We start from the raw sequence: 16361 nt of genomic DNA, 5'->3' as shown, positions 1-16361 counted from the left end.
GGCCAAACGAGCAGAATAAATTTTATTCTGAATCCGAACTGTGCCCACACTCACATTCAAGTCAGTGCATTTCCTTTGCAGGTGCAAGAGGAATTTGGAGGACCTACCTCCAAAAGTTAGCCATTAAAAGCCTCAGTGACAGCTTCTTGAAGACACAGTTCCACAAAACAATGCAGGTAAAGTCAGATGGAGAAAACTGGGTAAATACTATTTACATCACAGAAACATATCCAGTAGGTCCCTGCAACATAATTCCACTGCACTCAACAATTACAATGTCAGTAGGTATATGTAGGTTAAAAGTAAGAGGAAATCTTATTTTTTTAAGTAAACTATTCCACATACAGGGCTTGGAATTGGAGGACTATGTTGAATGACAATGGGTAAGCTATACAATATATAACATAGATTAATAGTACAGGTAGTCCTCAACTTACAACCATAATTGGGACCAGAATTTTCATTGCTAAGCAAGATGATTGTTAAGTGAGTCACACCTGATTTTTATGATCTTTTTTGCCACAGTTGTTAAGCAAATCATTGCAGTTGTTAAGTTCATGATTACAGTCATTAAGAGATTCCAGCTTCTCCCATTGATTTTGTTTGCTGAAGCTAGCTAAGAAGACCACAAATGGGGATCACATGACCCCAGGGCACTGCAAACATTGTAAATACATGCCAGTTGCCAAGCACCCAAATTTTGATCACATGACATGGGGATGCTGTGACAGAGGTAGGTGTGAGGACCAGTCAAGTCACTTTTTTCAGTCCCATTGTAATTTAGAATGGTTGCTAAACCAATGGTGGTAAGTCAAGGACTACCTACAGTATGTGTGGTCTAAATATTTACTTTTAAATCTGTCGTAGCAGTTACACGTTTTGTCATTCTGTTTGTAACTAGTTCTACAAGGGGGCTGGAGATCTCATACAAAATGATTGCCCCAAGCTAATTTCCCTGAGGAAGCGTTACAACAATTGAACTCTTGCATGTATAATGTTACTGTATTGTGAACCTATAACTGAAACATCATAGTCTGTCCTAATCTGCTCAACTATAAACCACAGTTGTTTGAGTTTGTGCAAAGCAAAACCATGCAAACAATTCCGGCATAAAGAGAAGTTCTACCATGGATTCCTTCCATCAAGTCCATGACTTCTGTTACTACCAAAGAAGTACAGGTAGTCCTTGATATGCAACCAAAATTTATGTTGCTAAGTGAAACATTTGTTAAGTGAGTTTTGACCCCTCTTATGACCTTTCTTGCCCTAGTTGTTAAGTAAATAATTGCAGTTGTTAAGTTAGCAACACGGTTGTTAAGTGAACCTGGCTTTCCCATTGACTTTGCTTGTCACAAGGTCACAAAAGCTGATCAAGTGACCCCAGGACACTGTGACCGTCATAAATATGAACCGGTTGCCAAGCATCTCAATTTTGATCACATGTCCATGGGGATGCTACAACGGTCATGAGCATGAAAAATGAACTACTTTTTCCCTCCTCATCTATTGTATATATTGGGAAACCCCAAAACGTTAATTGTTTCTAAGAATGTCTTTTGAGTATTCAGATCTTAGAGGGATCCACTCTTCCATGTGAGGCATTGGAATGGGAACACTTTTCCGAAAACGCAGGTTTGGCACATAACAAAGGCAAATGAAAAAGACACAATAACTGTTATCTTTAGAAAGTGAGCCTATGCCATATTACCTCATAATGATGGAGTGGAAGGAGCAAAAAAATGCTGTAAAGACTTGCTTTTGACTGGGAGCTCCAATTTCTGCTGTGTTCCTTTCTTTCTTGGCCCGATTTTCTGCCTGTGCACAAATTTGTGCCCTTTGGGGTTAGGCGTCTGCATTTAATCCCGGGTTGTCCTTTCTTGCCTAGCAAGCTTCTGAGGGTGAAATTAGAGTTGCTTCTTTTTCATTCTCATTCTCTGTGAGCTGCATTCATTCTCCAGCTAATAGTCAAACCTGAACCAAATAGAAAATTGTATCTAGTTGTCTTCATTAGTCCTCCCTCCTCACTTTCACAGTAGCAAAACTCTAGAAAACTCTTATTTGATTTGTGCTACTTACTTACCTAAGTAATAAGGAACCTTTGTTGGAGACATTTGCAGTAGTAAGAATTTCATCATGAATGATGGAATGTTTAGGGATTTCCCTCCTTTTTTTACCACAGCTCATCCAGTTTAAATTTTCCTGCTCACTTCTTTTGTGTGGAACTCAGAGCTGCTGAAGTAGGGGCCAAGGAAATTTTCTGTTATTTTTTTCCCATTAGGCTGATGTAGGAAACAAGAATGGATGTGGCAAACAAGAACAGAAAATGTCTGATTTTATGTAAATTAAGTAGGTGAAGCTGCTTTGAATATTCAGACACCACAACTGGTCCTCAAAGTGTTCCAAAATGATACAGTACGTACTAAATATTGCCTAGGTGTTTTTCCATTGCCTTAATTATTTTACATTATATTAATGTAAAATTATTTTACACTATATTAATTATATTACATTATACACCTGTTTGCTTTCTTATCCTTGAGTATTCTAGAAATATAAAAGTAGGATACACATGGAGCCAATAAACAAATTAATAAATACAATCATTGAGATTGTTACATTCAATTTACCTCAGGCTCATTGAAATCAGTTCCATAAATTAGTTATCGTTACACAACAATGACCCCCCAACCTTGCTGAAATTTCATAAGGCTTTAAAAACTTGACTGTGTACTGACCCTGGGGCTCTGAATGTGCTAAGGGCCCCCCATTTGGGCTTTACTGTTAATTGGTTAATTATCTCAGCTGCCATATATATTTATTTTGGATGCTTCTATTGTTTTTATAGCTTTAGACTTGTAAACCGCCCACAGTCATTGCTTGAGATGGGTGACTATAGAAATTGAATGAATGGATGGATGGATGGATGGATGAGATTAACAGTTTTTCCCAAAGCAGTGTTCTCCAGGTGTGTTAAGATTATAGCATCCAGAAATCCTAGCATCTCGATTAATGAATTCTAAGAACTGTACTCCCAACACATCTGGAGGGCACCAGGCTGCTGAAAAATGGATTAAAATGTGGCTTAGTCTGGATTTTGGCTGGTTTGATCTATATACATGCTTACCTAAAACATCTGTTTCTGATCTTTGTTCAGGGTGTTTCTGCATTGCAGATGTGCTGATTTAATAACCATTCCCTTTCCCCAGGGAACTTTGAGAATGGTAGATATACGAGCATAGGGACCTTCAGAAGTTACATTGGAAGAAGCCATGGCAATTGTTAAGCAGTACATCTGAAGGTTAATCTTGATATATTTTTTGGCTTCCATACCATTTTACCGATTCATGAACCATTTGTTCAGCTGTACTTTCATAATGTGTTTAGAATTTGTGAAATCCAATTTGTTTACAGCAAAATCTTATGCATGTTTATTCAGAAATTAATCCAACTATGATACTTTAGACAAACATGCATAGAGTTGTAGCTTAAATACACTAATTGCTGTTGTTAAGCATTTTATTTAAAAGTAATCTGGATGTATCAACTAGAATTATTTCCTAATATAGACTTCAGCCAGTGAAATTTCTAAGTGACATTAGGGCACTCGTGAACTTAATAAAAATAAATTAATAGATCTTCTGGACAATTCTAAATTATGGAATAAGTAGAATAGTCAGTTAAAAAGTTATAACAAAGTGAATATATTGGTTAGTCTCTCTAACCTTGTATGAACTGAGTCCTAGACCTTTATAACTGATACTGCTTACAGTATGCATGCAGATTTTGTGTTGGAACAGTATACTAAGAGAGTGAAGGTTGGCACCAATTTCAAACTAAACATTTTTTGAGAACACATAAAAAAAAGAAAAGCAAAATAGCTATATCATATTACTCAAATATACTACAGATCAAGCTTATATAATGACTTCCTGCAGTACAGTTGTGTTCCTGCTGCCCCTATGAACATATAGTTTGCTTGGAAACAATAAGAAGTGTTTACTTTGATTTGCCTTTGACTTTTGGTAAGTAGAGGGATTTACAAAATGATACAAAAGATATAATATTTGAAATATTCCTACAGAATTTTGAAGAATGGGATCAGAAACTACTGTAGCAGCTACAATGTCAGCAGTTATGTCTGCTTCTGTGGATATACTATGTCCAAAAGATGTTATTAAAAGATTGACAGATGTGAAACAAATTTTTTCTGATGTATAAATATTAGAACCAGAAATACTGGATAATTTTTAAAAAGTATGTATTACAAGAAAGTGAAGGCAACTAACGTGGAAACATAAATGACAAGTCAAGAGTTCTTTGTACTGCATATAATAAAGAAGTTAATTAAAGCTTTTAAAAAATAAAGTGGAAATACAGTTGATAAATCATGAGAATGACCATATAATGATTTTTATTGGATTTACAAAAGAGTTTTACTAAAGCTTGAAAGAGAAAAGAAAAATTGAAAAGAGATTAAAAATCTTAGAACAACATCTGAATGAATTAAGGATCAAGATTGTTAGATGTAACAGGAAAGAATATAAAGTTGTTTGTTTGATCAAGGTTAAAATATGACATGTTTCTATAAAATTCTTGCAACTGTTTATGGACTTTTTGTTGGCACCATGGATTTGTATATAGATAAAGGAGGAGTTGTGGGATGAAGAGATATTTATTTTTAATCTTCTAGCTAGGGAGTGAAGAGTTATTAAGTTTGTGATGAAGATCAGAAATAACTTTATATTTTTTAATATTTATCTTACCTTCTTTTTTCCCTTTCATAGCACTTTTTTCTCTTACTCCAAGTTTTATTTGTATTTTACTATTGTAATCAAAATCTTCTATATACCGTATTTTCCGGCGTATAAGACGACTGGGTGTATAAGACGACCCCCTACATTTCCTGTTAAATTATAGGGTTTGGGCTATACTCGCCGTATAAGACTACCCCTCTTCCAACGCACACTAAATAAAAATTAAAAAACATCAGATTTGATTTTAATATGGTATTTTTAATTCAAATGCTTATGACATGCAGGTGCTTAGTAGGAAAACTGTCACTTATAAACATAAGGCTGTTTGTCATCAAACATGTAAACATAAAACAGTGCAAGTGGATTAAACTAAATAATAATAATAATAATAATAATAATAATAATAATAATAATAATAATAATAATAATAATATAAGTTGGAGGGGACCTTGGAGGTCATCTAGTCCAACCCCCTGCTAAGGCAGGAAACCCTATAAACCCTGTAAAAAATCACAGACTGCAGCTTCTTCTCCAATTGGTCCCGCTTTCCCTGCGCAGACTAAATGGGAGATCCACTCCAGGTTTTCCAGCCAGCCCTGTCCCTAAATTTTCAGCACCCGGCGTATAAGACGACCCCTGACTTTTGAGAAGATTTTCATGGGTTAAAAAGTAGTCTTATACGCCAGAAAATACAGTATGTATGTATGTATGTATGTATGTATGTATGTATGTATGTATGTATAAAAGTGGTTGTCATTGTCTTATTCTAGGAATGTTTACAATTTCCTAAACTAGCTTACTGCTCTAGAATTATCTTGCAGCCCCCCATCCAAATACTAACCAGGTCCAAAACTTCTTAGCTTCTCAAAATCAGCCAGTCAGCTACATATTGTAGGCACTACATAGAAAATCACATGGCCACAGAATATATTCAAATGTTCAATTAAACAATATCCCACTTGCTACACTGTTTGATAATTATGAATCTGCTCTCCCACAAACTTATTTTAATATTATTCATTATCACACAATCCAAGCACATTTCTGAACAAAAGTAGAATTTCTTCCAGTACTTTTCTCATTCAGTTTTGGCAACAAAGAAGAGAACTGTGATTTTAGCATTTTGCACAAACATTGGTCTAAGCAACATTTGTCACTCTACATTTGAGGCCTGCCATTGACTATCAGTGCCTAAACTTGAACAACAAGGAACCTGATTCTGAAACCACCTCTACATTTTCAATTCTGGGTGTGAAAGATACGAAAATGGTAGCATGGGGGTGGGGGGGGAGGGAAGAAGAATCCTTTGTTCTTTTTGTTGATATTCAGCACACACAAATGGTTGGAATTTATTCTTTCAGTAGAAACACTTCACAGTGGGATTTCTCTAGTTCATCCCTCACCCCCACCCTGAAAATGCATCAAAGGATATCCGGAGTTCTGCTCATGAAAGCCCTTGGCTAAGGGACTAAGACATGAAATGATTGTAGTGTACTATTCCTTCCATCATCCATTGCACTGAAGAATTTAAAAACATAAACATGGTCTCCACATGGTAAACTGGCAACTCTAAATCAAGGCATAACTGCATAGTAATTTTGTGAGTCATCTTTCACTATCCCTATAATACAAAGACAAAGCTGCTTGTGACAAGAACATGGTGAGCCAAATGTTTGTGGGTGTTACTATGAAGGAGGTCAGGTTGATTTGATTAGATTAAATTATATAATCTTTACTGTCATTTTTTCCTGCGGGCACAATGGCACACATTAAAAAAATGAAATTTAGTTGCTTCCTCTCAAAGTGTACACATACATAATACGCATTTAAAACATACTATATACAACATATGTATAGACCTACACCCTCCCTTACATATAAGTAACATATAAATATTAATCACTGTTCATCTTGAATACATAACAGAAGGAGGAAGCTTTAGAGTTCACAAGGTTAATACTGTATGGAACAAAACTGTGAATGAATCTGGATTCATTCTGCTTCAGATACCATGGAGCCTCCTCCCAGAAGGTAACCAGGAAAACAGGTCATGAAGAGGATGTGTAGTGTCCCAGACAATCTTATGGACCCTGCTCAAGCAATGCTTATATGCTATGTCCTGGATGGAAGGGAGGGAACTGCAATGATCTTTTCAGCTATCCTCACCACTCTCTGCACTGCCTTTCTGTCTGACAAGAGTCTTCTATGCACTCTTTCATCAAGGTGTGCTTGGGCAATTTAAGGGTTTCCTAAGCCAGGAACTAAGATTGGTCTTCTTGGGCACCAGCTAACATTCATTCCCTCATAGGGGACCTATAGCCTGGTTTATCGCTCCTCCCTCTCAAATAGGCTGGCATATTTGGGGTGCAACCTCCAGAGATGGAGAGATACTGGAGTTTTCTGTGTCTCTTTGCTGGCATTTAGCAGTCACATGGATTATTCCAGCCCAGGTATAGTAGGCTTACCTTCCCATTCACCTAGCCTTCTAAGCAAACAGGAAGAGAAGAGAAAAAAGAAATGCTGCAGAAACACATAGTGCTATCTCAGGTGTCAAACTGATCCAGAGGTGGAGCCAAGCAAAACACCAGCATCAAGGAAGAGGATTACTTTCAGCGTCCTGTCTAAACTGCCCTTAACTCCCCTGCTGGGAAAAAAATCTGAGAGCCATAATAATGATCAACAAAAAAACTACCAACCAATCCACAAAGCTTTCTTTCCCTTAGCTAAATCCTATATGTATTGTTTAAACACATCAATGTTATTATAGGTGCCTTCTCAGGTATTGCCCCCCCCCCAAAGCAGTGAGATGTGCCAGGTGTCTTCTTTGTCTTTTCAACACCAAGCCAAGTGGATTTGATTTTCCCAGGCCCTTTATGACAGTAACATGTTAATATTTTTTACACAGCAACTTTTTAAATAATATTTCTGCTGTTAGGTTTTTACCAAATGCATATTATGTTTTTAGTAATTGTTTTAGATGTCTAAGATGGCAGCAACAGAGAAAGCGTGGTCACATTGAGGGGAGAAAAGTTGCTATTAAATTAAGACAAAACGGTAGAAGGAGAGGTTCAGAAGGAAAGACAGATCACTGAAAAAAGAAAAAAGACTGGAGAAGGGAAAAGGAGAGGAAAGATTCAAGAAATTAGGAGGAAGACAGCAACAAGGGCAGCAGCCTATGGCAAACTTGCCTGCTGAGAGCGGCTCAGCTGCACCCGAGAGGCCTACCAAAGGGACAGGAGGTCCATTGAAGAGGAACTGGAGCACCCCCCCCCATCCAACAGAGTGGACACACAAGATCATAAAGGGGTCATTGGAAGACTTCTAGGCCAACGGAGGCCTACTTGAAAGGCCCTGTGGCCCAGCGACCCAACCCGGCCCAACAAAGCAGAAACCAGTGTAGCAAACTGGGTGACATGGTGCGTCGGCAGCTCGAGCGGTAGAGAGGAGGCGGCCGGCGGCAGTGCGAAGCAGTGGACCAGTGAGGTGCCTGAGGGAAGCACAGAGGAGGCGCCCGGTGGCAGCAAAGAGCAGTGGACCAGTGAGGTGGCTGGGGGAAGCACAGAGGAGGCACCCGGTGGCAGCACAAAGCAGCGGACCAGTGAGGTGTCTGGGGTAGTGCAGAAGAAGTGGCCAGCGGCAGTGGCAAACTGGGAGGCCTGCAGGCAGTAACAAGGCAGCACTGGACCGAGAGGTCTGCAGGCAGTGACGAGGCAGCATGACAGAGGCAGCGGAGCAGCGGAGGACCCGACCGGAAGCTCAAGAGAACCTGGCTGAATGTCAAAGATGAATCAACAGCTGAAGGCAACTGAGGACAACTAGAAAGACTGGCCGAGCACAGAAAGGCAGTCAAAAAAGCAAGGCAGAGAGGATAGAGTTAAATAAGGAACAAATTAAGAAAAGGAAGGACAGGGACGAATTTTTAGGCAGAGAGCATAAAGCTAAAATCAAATTCCTTGTTGAGGAGAAAGCAGCCCTTCCCTTCGTTAAATAGCCCTATCCTAACATTAACGTTTAACTTCAATATAAACTGCAATTTTTTTCTCTTAAAACCAAAGGGCATACTACCACATACTTTTATTATACAAAAATAACAAGGCACAAAAAAGCACAAACAGGCAGAAAAAAGGATAGGAAAAAATAGGCATAATTACGTAGAACATATCAGCACAATACCACTAAAAAAGAAAAACAAGAAATTCAAGAAGAAACCAGCATGACTGCACAAAGATCTCTCTGGCAAACTGAAAGACAAAAAGGACAAATACAAAAAATGGAAAGAGGGGCAAAGAACTAAGGCCGATTATCAGCAGACAGCCAGAACCTGCAAAGATGAAGTCAGGAAAGCAAAGGCTCAGAACAAAGTAAGATTTGCAACAGAAATTAAGGATAATAAAAAAAAAGTTTCTTCCAACACATTAACAACAAGAAAAAGTCAAGGAAACTGTAGGTCCACTAAAGAGAGAAGATGGCAAAGAAATTGTCACTGCGTGTTTTTTTATTTTTGCCAGCAGCTCATTTCTACCTGTACAGTTTCCCCTGCTCTCTGCACCTGTGTGACTATCTTATCATGTAACCATAGTGAATCTCACATGTCCAGCCATGTTATGGTTTCAAACTGTTTTGTGCGCATGTCTAGAAAAAGTTTCTCACAGTTTTCTCACTTTTACTTTGTCTTCTGCCTAATGAGAGATGTAGTCAGTTTAGGTCTTTTGTTTTCTCATTAAAAGCTACAGTAGAATACGCCTCAGATTTCTTTCTTTGATGTTCACCATGCGAATAAGCCATGGTCCATCCTCCTCTGATAGGGGAGTAATAATCCTCCCCTGACAGAAATAACAGGCAACAGGGAGAAAGCAGAGCTGCTTAACTCATACTTTGCATCAGTCTTCATACAAAAAGAAACTATAGCCTAACATAAAAAAAACACTGCAAAAGACAAACTAGAAACAAATGGATCTGTAGCTGGCTGGCAAACCGTACTCAACGAATAGTCCTCAATGGCACTACATCCTCATGGAGAGACATAAGCAGTGGGGTACCACAAGGTTCCATCTTAGGCCTAGTACTCCTCAATATCTTCATAGATGAGGGAATTGAAGGGGAACTCATCAAATTTGCAAATGACACCAAACTGACAGGAGTAGCCAACATCCCAGAAGACAAACTCAGGATCCAAAAAGATCTTGACAAACTTGAACAATGGGCCCTATCCAACAAAATGAGTTTCAATGTGGAGAAAAGCAAAGTTTTACATTTAGGCAGGAAAAATCAAAGGTACAAGTACAGATTGGGCAAGACTTGGCTCAAAAACAGTAACTGTGAGAGGGACCTTGGAGTCCTAGTGGACAATCACTTGACTATGAGCCAACAGTGTGTAGCAGCAACCAAAAAAGCTAATACCATCCTGGGTTGTATAAACAGAGGCATAGAATCAAGTTCACGCAAAGTATTAGTACCATTTTATAAAACCCTAGTAAGACCACACCTGGAATACTGCAGCCAATTCTGGTCACTATATCACAAAAAAGATGTTGAGAGTTTGGAGAAAATTCAGAGAAGAGCAGCTAAGATGATTAAAGAAGAACAGAAGTTTATGGAATTAATTCGTCATTGTGAAGTAGAATAGTGATATATGCACCAAAGAGTGCAGTCACACATGCTTGCACACACTTTGCACAAACCCATTATGATTTTATTTCAGGTGACCTCAGAAAATAGTAGAATGAAGTTAAGGGAGCTAATTCCTAAATAAGTATACATTGGATTTCAAGGTAGAATTTTCAACAAAATTCAGATGCTTACAGGTAACAGTTTAACTTGGCTTCAGCTCATAAAGATTGGTGGAACAATCAAGACCCTATATCTGTAAGAAAAAAAAAAGCCTGATTTAATTCAGTAGAACATATCCCTGCAGTGCCATACAAGTTATTTAACAATGTCAGTTTATTGAGTAGATATTTGCATCTCCTTATTCATAGAATTATAGAATCATAGAGTTAGAAATCCTCTAGGCCAGGGGTAGGCAACCTTGGCTCTTTTATGACTCATGGAGTTCAACTCCCAGAATTCCTGAGACAGCATGGCTGGCTCAGGAATTGTGGGAGTTGAAGTCCACGAGTCATAAAAGAGCCAAGGTTGCCTACCCCTGCTCTAGTCCAAGCCCCTCCTTGATGCAGGATCCACTAGTGCTTCTCTAAGAGATGACCATCCAGCTCTTTTTGTAGAAAAGAACTCTCATGTCAATCTATTCCACTGGCTGACAGCTCGTGCAGTTAACAATGTCTATCCTGAACCTACTTCCCCTAAAATAATTTTCTTCAACATGGTGCTTTTCATATTGGAGTTAAAAGCCACTCTGAGAAAACTTTGCTTTTAAGGAAGTGCACAATTAAAAAAAACACCTTCTAGAGTCACCCACCACTTCTCTGTTGTCTTTGAATTCTGGGAGCTTTAGACGATACATATGGAGGGAACCCAGGTTGGGAGAATGTCTTAAATCATATAAATGTAAGTTCTTCTAAAAGTTATTTATTGCCTGGCTTTAGTTTAAATTAACTACATCTATCCACAATAATCTAACTTTCAGAAATTTTAAAATACATCTACAGACCCTTAACTTTTTAATGGCTTGCCTTTTTCTTTTCTTTTCTTTTCTCTTCTTTTTTCTTTTTTCTTTTCTTTTCTCTATTTGACAACTAAAAATTGTCCTTATGGTGAATTTTTTTTCCCCCTCTGCAAAGCAGGAGCAACCCTGCAAAAGGGATCTTCTTACAGAGGTGTCAAGTGTCAACTGATAAGTCAATGGGATCATGTCATCCAACTTTCCTTTCTTAGGTGTCAGGTCAATGAGACAGATCCTGATTTAGTTTAAAAGCTTCGCCTTCCTGAGAAGGGTCTGTAATGAGCAGCTGCATAATGAGGGGCCACAGGATTTGGCAAAAGGGAGAAGTCCCAAGAAAATGTGCCCCTTTTCAAAATCTATAGTAGATTCTGACTGCTATGCATTCAGCTGAACAACTATACTCTACATTTTTCAGACGCTTTGATTGTAACTTCTGATCTTTTGGTTCATCTCTCCTGTCATCTTTTAGTTCATCTCTCCTCCTATTTCTAAAGACATATCCACAGCTGTACTTGTAAAGGGGAACACATAGATGCAGGTTATTTTGATTGCCTCCATAGCTCCACTTTCTAAATGATCCTGTGCCAGAATGTGTACATTCTTAGGGCAGGCAAGGATTACAGGCTACATTGCCAATATTGCATTCTAGTAGGTGTCAGCAGCATTCTTGGTTGCTCTGTGACACAGCCTGAGTTTTAAAGGCCCCCAGGGTACTTTGGAAAAGAGTGGGAAGAGATTTAATCCTGTTTTGATGGAATAGGGATTATTCTGCCTTGCCAGGAAAATGCTTATGCTTTGGGCAAGCTAACAAACATTTCAAAGTCCACCAGGTTTCAGACCTCCTGCACTTTTAATTTACTGTACCATACTCAGATCACAAGCAGAGAAAGCTGTCAGACAGAAGACATTAGCTCCAGTTTAATATATGTGTTGCATTGTTCAGAAAATTATATTTCATGATGATAATATTCATAATTCAAGAATCAGCATCTTAGAGCTCTTCAGATGTTTGGACTTCCCATCAACTCTCCTAGCATGGTTAACCAAGAAAGATTTTCTCTGCTCCTCTGTTTATCAGGCACATTAATTTGTCTTCTCTTTAATAATATGTGATGAAATTAAGAGCTACAAAGCATTTTCCCTATAAGGGAATTGAGGAGGAGTACTATTAAGAGTGCTGCTAATAATAGTAGTAGACTGGGAGGCAAAATTAAGAAAGAAAAATATTTGCCACAATATTTTATTATAGAGTTCATAATAGATGCTTGAATCCTCTCTAATTGCATCATGAAATTGCATACACAGCGGATAAAATGTTTTCAACTCTACTATTTCCTCTGTCTGGCCTTCTATCCTGCCAATTAGGAGAAGAAGAATTCAGGATCTCTTTTTAAGTGGAAAGGTAGCATATCAACAAGACAAGGTTCTGATACCTTAAGTAGATACTTTGTTTTCCCATAAAATCACCTATCACTGATCGCAGCTGGCAGTCCAATTGAGGGAATGTTATTGCATCATATTGGTTAGTGAGATATATAAAGATTGCTTGAAAACAATCTTGTCATCTGAAAAGGAGAAGAACCCTCCCCCCCATTCCAACCACCACAAAGGCATTGGCATGCAGGCTTCTTACAGCTATGTGTCAGTATAGCAATTCTGCTAATAAATAAATAAAAATGAGAAAACATACTACAAACTCAAGTTGACCCAAGAGTGATGGGTCTAATAAACCAGCAGTGCTCTACTACAGTAGAGGTTATCACACTTCGACAGAGGGACAGTCGGAGAAAAACACACCACGAATAACAACAGAAAATGCCAATCAAGCTTTGATACCGAAGACCAGAAATACAAAAGAAACAAGCTGACTCAAATTCAATGGGAAGGAGAAGCTGAATCTGATGCAACTTAATCCACTAAGACAGGGAGGGGAATATACCGATCCCCTGTACCCTAACCCAGATAGTACAGCCTAAGGACTACACCAGCCAGATGGAAAGTTAACTTCCTGGATGCCTGGACAAGGAGAAAGGCACCCGAGTGTGGATAGATCAGCTATTTTTTTTAAAAAAGCCATAACAGTGTGTAATTAACCAAGAAAGGGCCAGGATCATCTAGAACACTTTTGTTCCAGAGAGACTGGATCTGTAGTTCTAGCAGTTCAAAACATCAAGGCTTTTTAGGTATCAGGAAGGCATCATCGTGGGGAAGACTGATTGACCTAGGAATAGCTGAGAGGAGCTGGAAAAATATGACATATGAAATCTTAATTCTAACCCTTTTGAAATTCTGCCCATGATTTCAGCCCAGAATATCTTCTGTAGTGCTATTTTGCTGTCTCACAAAGGCGTTATCGTAATTTTGCACAGAGCTAAACAATTATTCTAGGCTCCTAAATCTGAAGCAGAAAAACATTACAATGAGACATGATAAGCTGTTCTGGCATGGTTTCATTGGGAATACATCACAAAATTTTGCCTAAAATGAGAACTTTGGAACAGTTTTCCTAGGTCAAGGTGATCAGAAAGCCAATGGGAATCATGAATCAGGTCTTCCTCCCATCATATAAATCATAAAATCAAAAGTATACAGAAGCTCCTGTAAACAACAAGGGACATAAAACTTGTGGGTGGAGGACAAACACAGAGGAGGAGGTGGAGGACATCTAAGGCTGTCTTGGCAACAGAAGGTTAGCATTCATGCCAGTCTGATCTGCACTTTTGTGCCTAAAATAGTAGCAAGAAAACCAGAATATTTCAAAATAACAGCTGTGAGCAAAGATCCCCTGTTCACGTCTTAGGTTAATCACAAACAGGGCCTCCATATATCATGGAATTAGTATAAGAAGGCACAAAAATTAAAGAAATCATTTGAGAAAAGCTGTAATATTTGTTGTTATTTAATTACTTAAAAGGATCTGGATTTAAATAGCTTTAGACTGGGCATCCATGCTTAGCAGACCATTTTCATCTGTTCTTTCACCCTTTAAAAGAAAGAGTTAAATAGCCTTCCTCACAGGATGAATGAGAGATATTCTAAATAATATACTGTAATCCTATTTCAGTGCTTAAGAGATGTATTTACCAAAAGGATTATAGAAGCACTTTGATTGCCCTGAATCTGCTTCTAGTCAATTTCAGAAAATGGATACAAACAATGGTATTACGTTTGAATACTATTTTATAAGCTTATTAATCTACAGCATATAAAAATAATTTTGTAAGCCTATATTTTATTCTACTATGAACTATGATTTATCAAACACGTAATTTTTCCCTTTGATAGATTAACAGTCTAAGCTACTGATAAATTTGAATATCCAATTCAGTACCTTTGTTTTAACTCTATGAGGTCCTTTTGGAATCAGAGAATTTTATCCATTCAGTTTTTCAGTTCTGGCTGCACGCTAACTATGCCCATAATAGCAGTTTTATTTCCAGACCTTGCCTTGTTATTGTATGCTTGTGAAATGCAAACTCTGCATTTAGTGCAACAGAATTATTATAACTATCATTTTGGGAGATGGCAAACATATGGTTAGCAAGAATGTATAATACAAGTTTGCAAAGGAAAAAAAAATCATACAAATTTAACAAAATCTTGAAGAATGGGAAACGGTATTGAGAAACAACCCTTTAATGAAGAAAACCTCTACAGAAAGAGAAGCACAGTTCCAGTGGAAATTGAGAGGTTATGTTTGTCATAATATGACTTCCGTTCCTGATGCACTCTGCCATCTACAAAACTTATTCTATATTAAGAACAAGTATTAAATGTTAGAATCTCTAAAAACACAAGCTGCCTTTGTTCTTTTAAAATATAGTGTACAGCACTGTCTTAAGGCTTTATCTCTGAGCGTGCTTAATCATTCATTTCTTAGGCTTGTAGAAAGAAAACAAAAAGAAGTTTTAAAAGTACATATGGGGAGAAGGAGGAAAATATTGATTCTCAAAGCTGAGCAAGGTTAAAGTGCTTGTTCACATGTGTCCAGGCACATTATGCTGGATTTATACCTGGTGCAATATGAACCCTGATCAGAATGGTAAAACTTTCAAGATGTAGTTATAAATTAGAAAAATAACGTACACTACTTTACCATTCCTGTGCTCAATCACATCGCTATCCCAAAGTTCCTTCATACTATTACTACTGTAATTGAAAAGATAATGTCTCAGAAATGGGGCTAAACGCATAAAATTACTATGCATGCATAGAGGATTCAAGTGCATTTCCTCTGTTTCACTGCACTTGTTAAACTCCATGTTTCCATCATCCCTGCGGAACAAACGACAGTATATTACTATTTTGTTAGGTGAGCAAGGAACTGACAAATAATTCTACAGCCATCAACCTGAAACCACTTAGGGTGGTTTCCTTCCTGTACAATTTCAACACCCAGCTATTACAAATGGGATAGTGAGCCTTTTCTTGCCCCAGATGCTATGAGTGAGGGGCCCCAAGGAAGAAGCAATGAACCTCTTCCTGCTAATAGCTTGGCTAAATTCTTGCCAGCAACAAATGCACAGACACAGACAGACAGATAGATATATACTGGTATTTTCCTCGAAACAGGACCACCACACATTTTTTGATAATAGTTTTGCGGTCTGTAAAGCTGGCTTTGCTTCAGTGATGAGACCAGTCACATAAAATGAGGTCTGCAAATAAGAATGGAATCCAGCAGAGTAAGAGAAAGTTTTCCTTGATTGTGTTTCAGAAGTGTCCGCAGGGTGTGGTCAGAAAAGACAAAATGGCAGCCGCAGCCGTGCCACAAAACTCATCCTGTTTTTTATGTGCACATATATCAAGCACATAAAGAGGCCTGGGTATTTTGTCCACTTACTTCACAGCAAAATTAGAGAGGGAGAGCCACAAGACTTGAGTCAAAGTTTTAGACATTACATTTTAGAATTCCATCTTCCCATTTGTACAGTGTTAACAGATATTCTGCAGCAATTATGTAATCTCCCACTTCCTCCCCTTTC

At 38.1% G+C, this 16361-nt stretch overlaps 1 protein-coding gene across 5 annotated transcripts in view; it reads right to left on the bottom strand.

Annotated features, from left to right (window-relative positions):
* Positions 1 to 16361, bottom strand: part of DPF3 (double PHD fingers 3) — a 243983-nt gene that overhangs the window by 184447 nt on the left and 43175 nt on the right. The window lies entirely within an intron of this gene.

This window comes from Vipera ursinii (genome assembly GCF_947247035.1).
Source record: "Vipera ursinii genome assembly, chromosome: 1".
In the NCBI taxonomy this organism is placed as follows: Eukaryota; Metazoa; Chordata; class Lepidosauria; order Squamata; family Viperidae; genus Vipera; species Vipera ursinii.
This window is presented reverse-complemented; position numbering and strand designations above follow the sequence as displayed.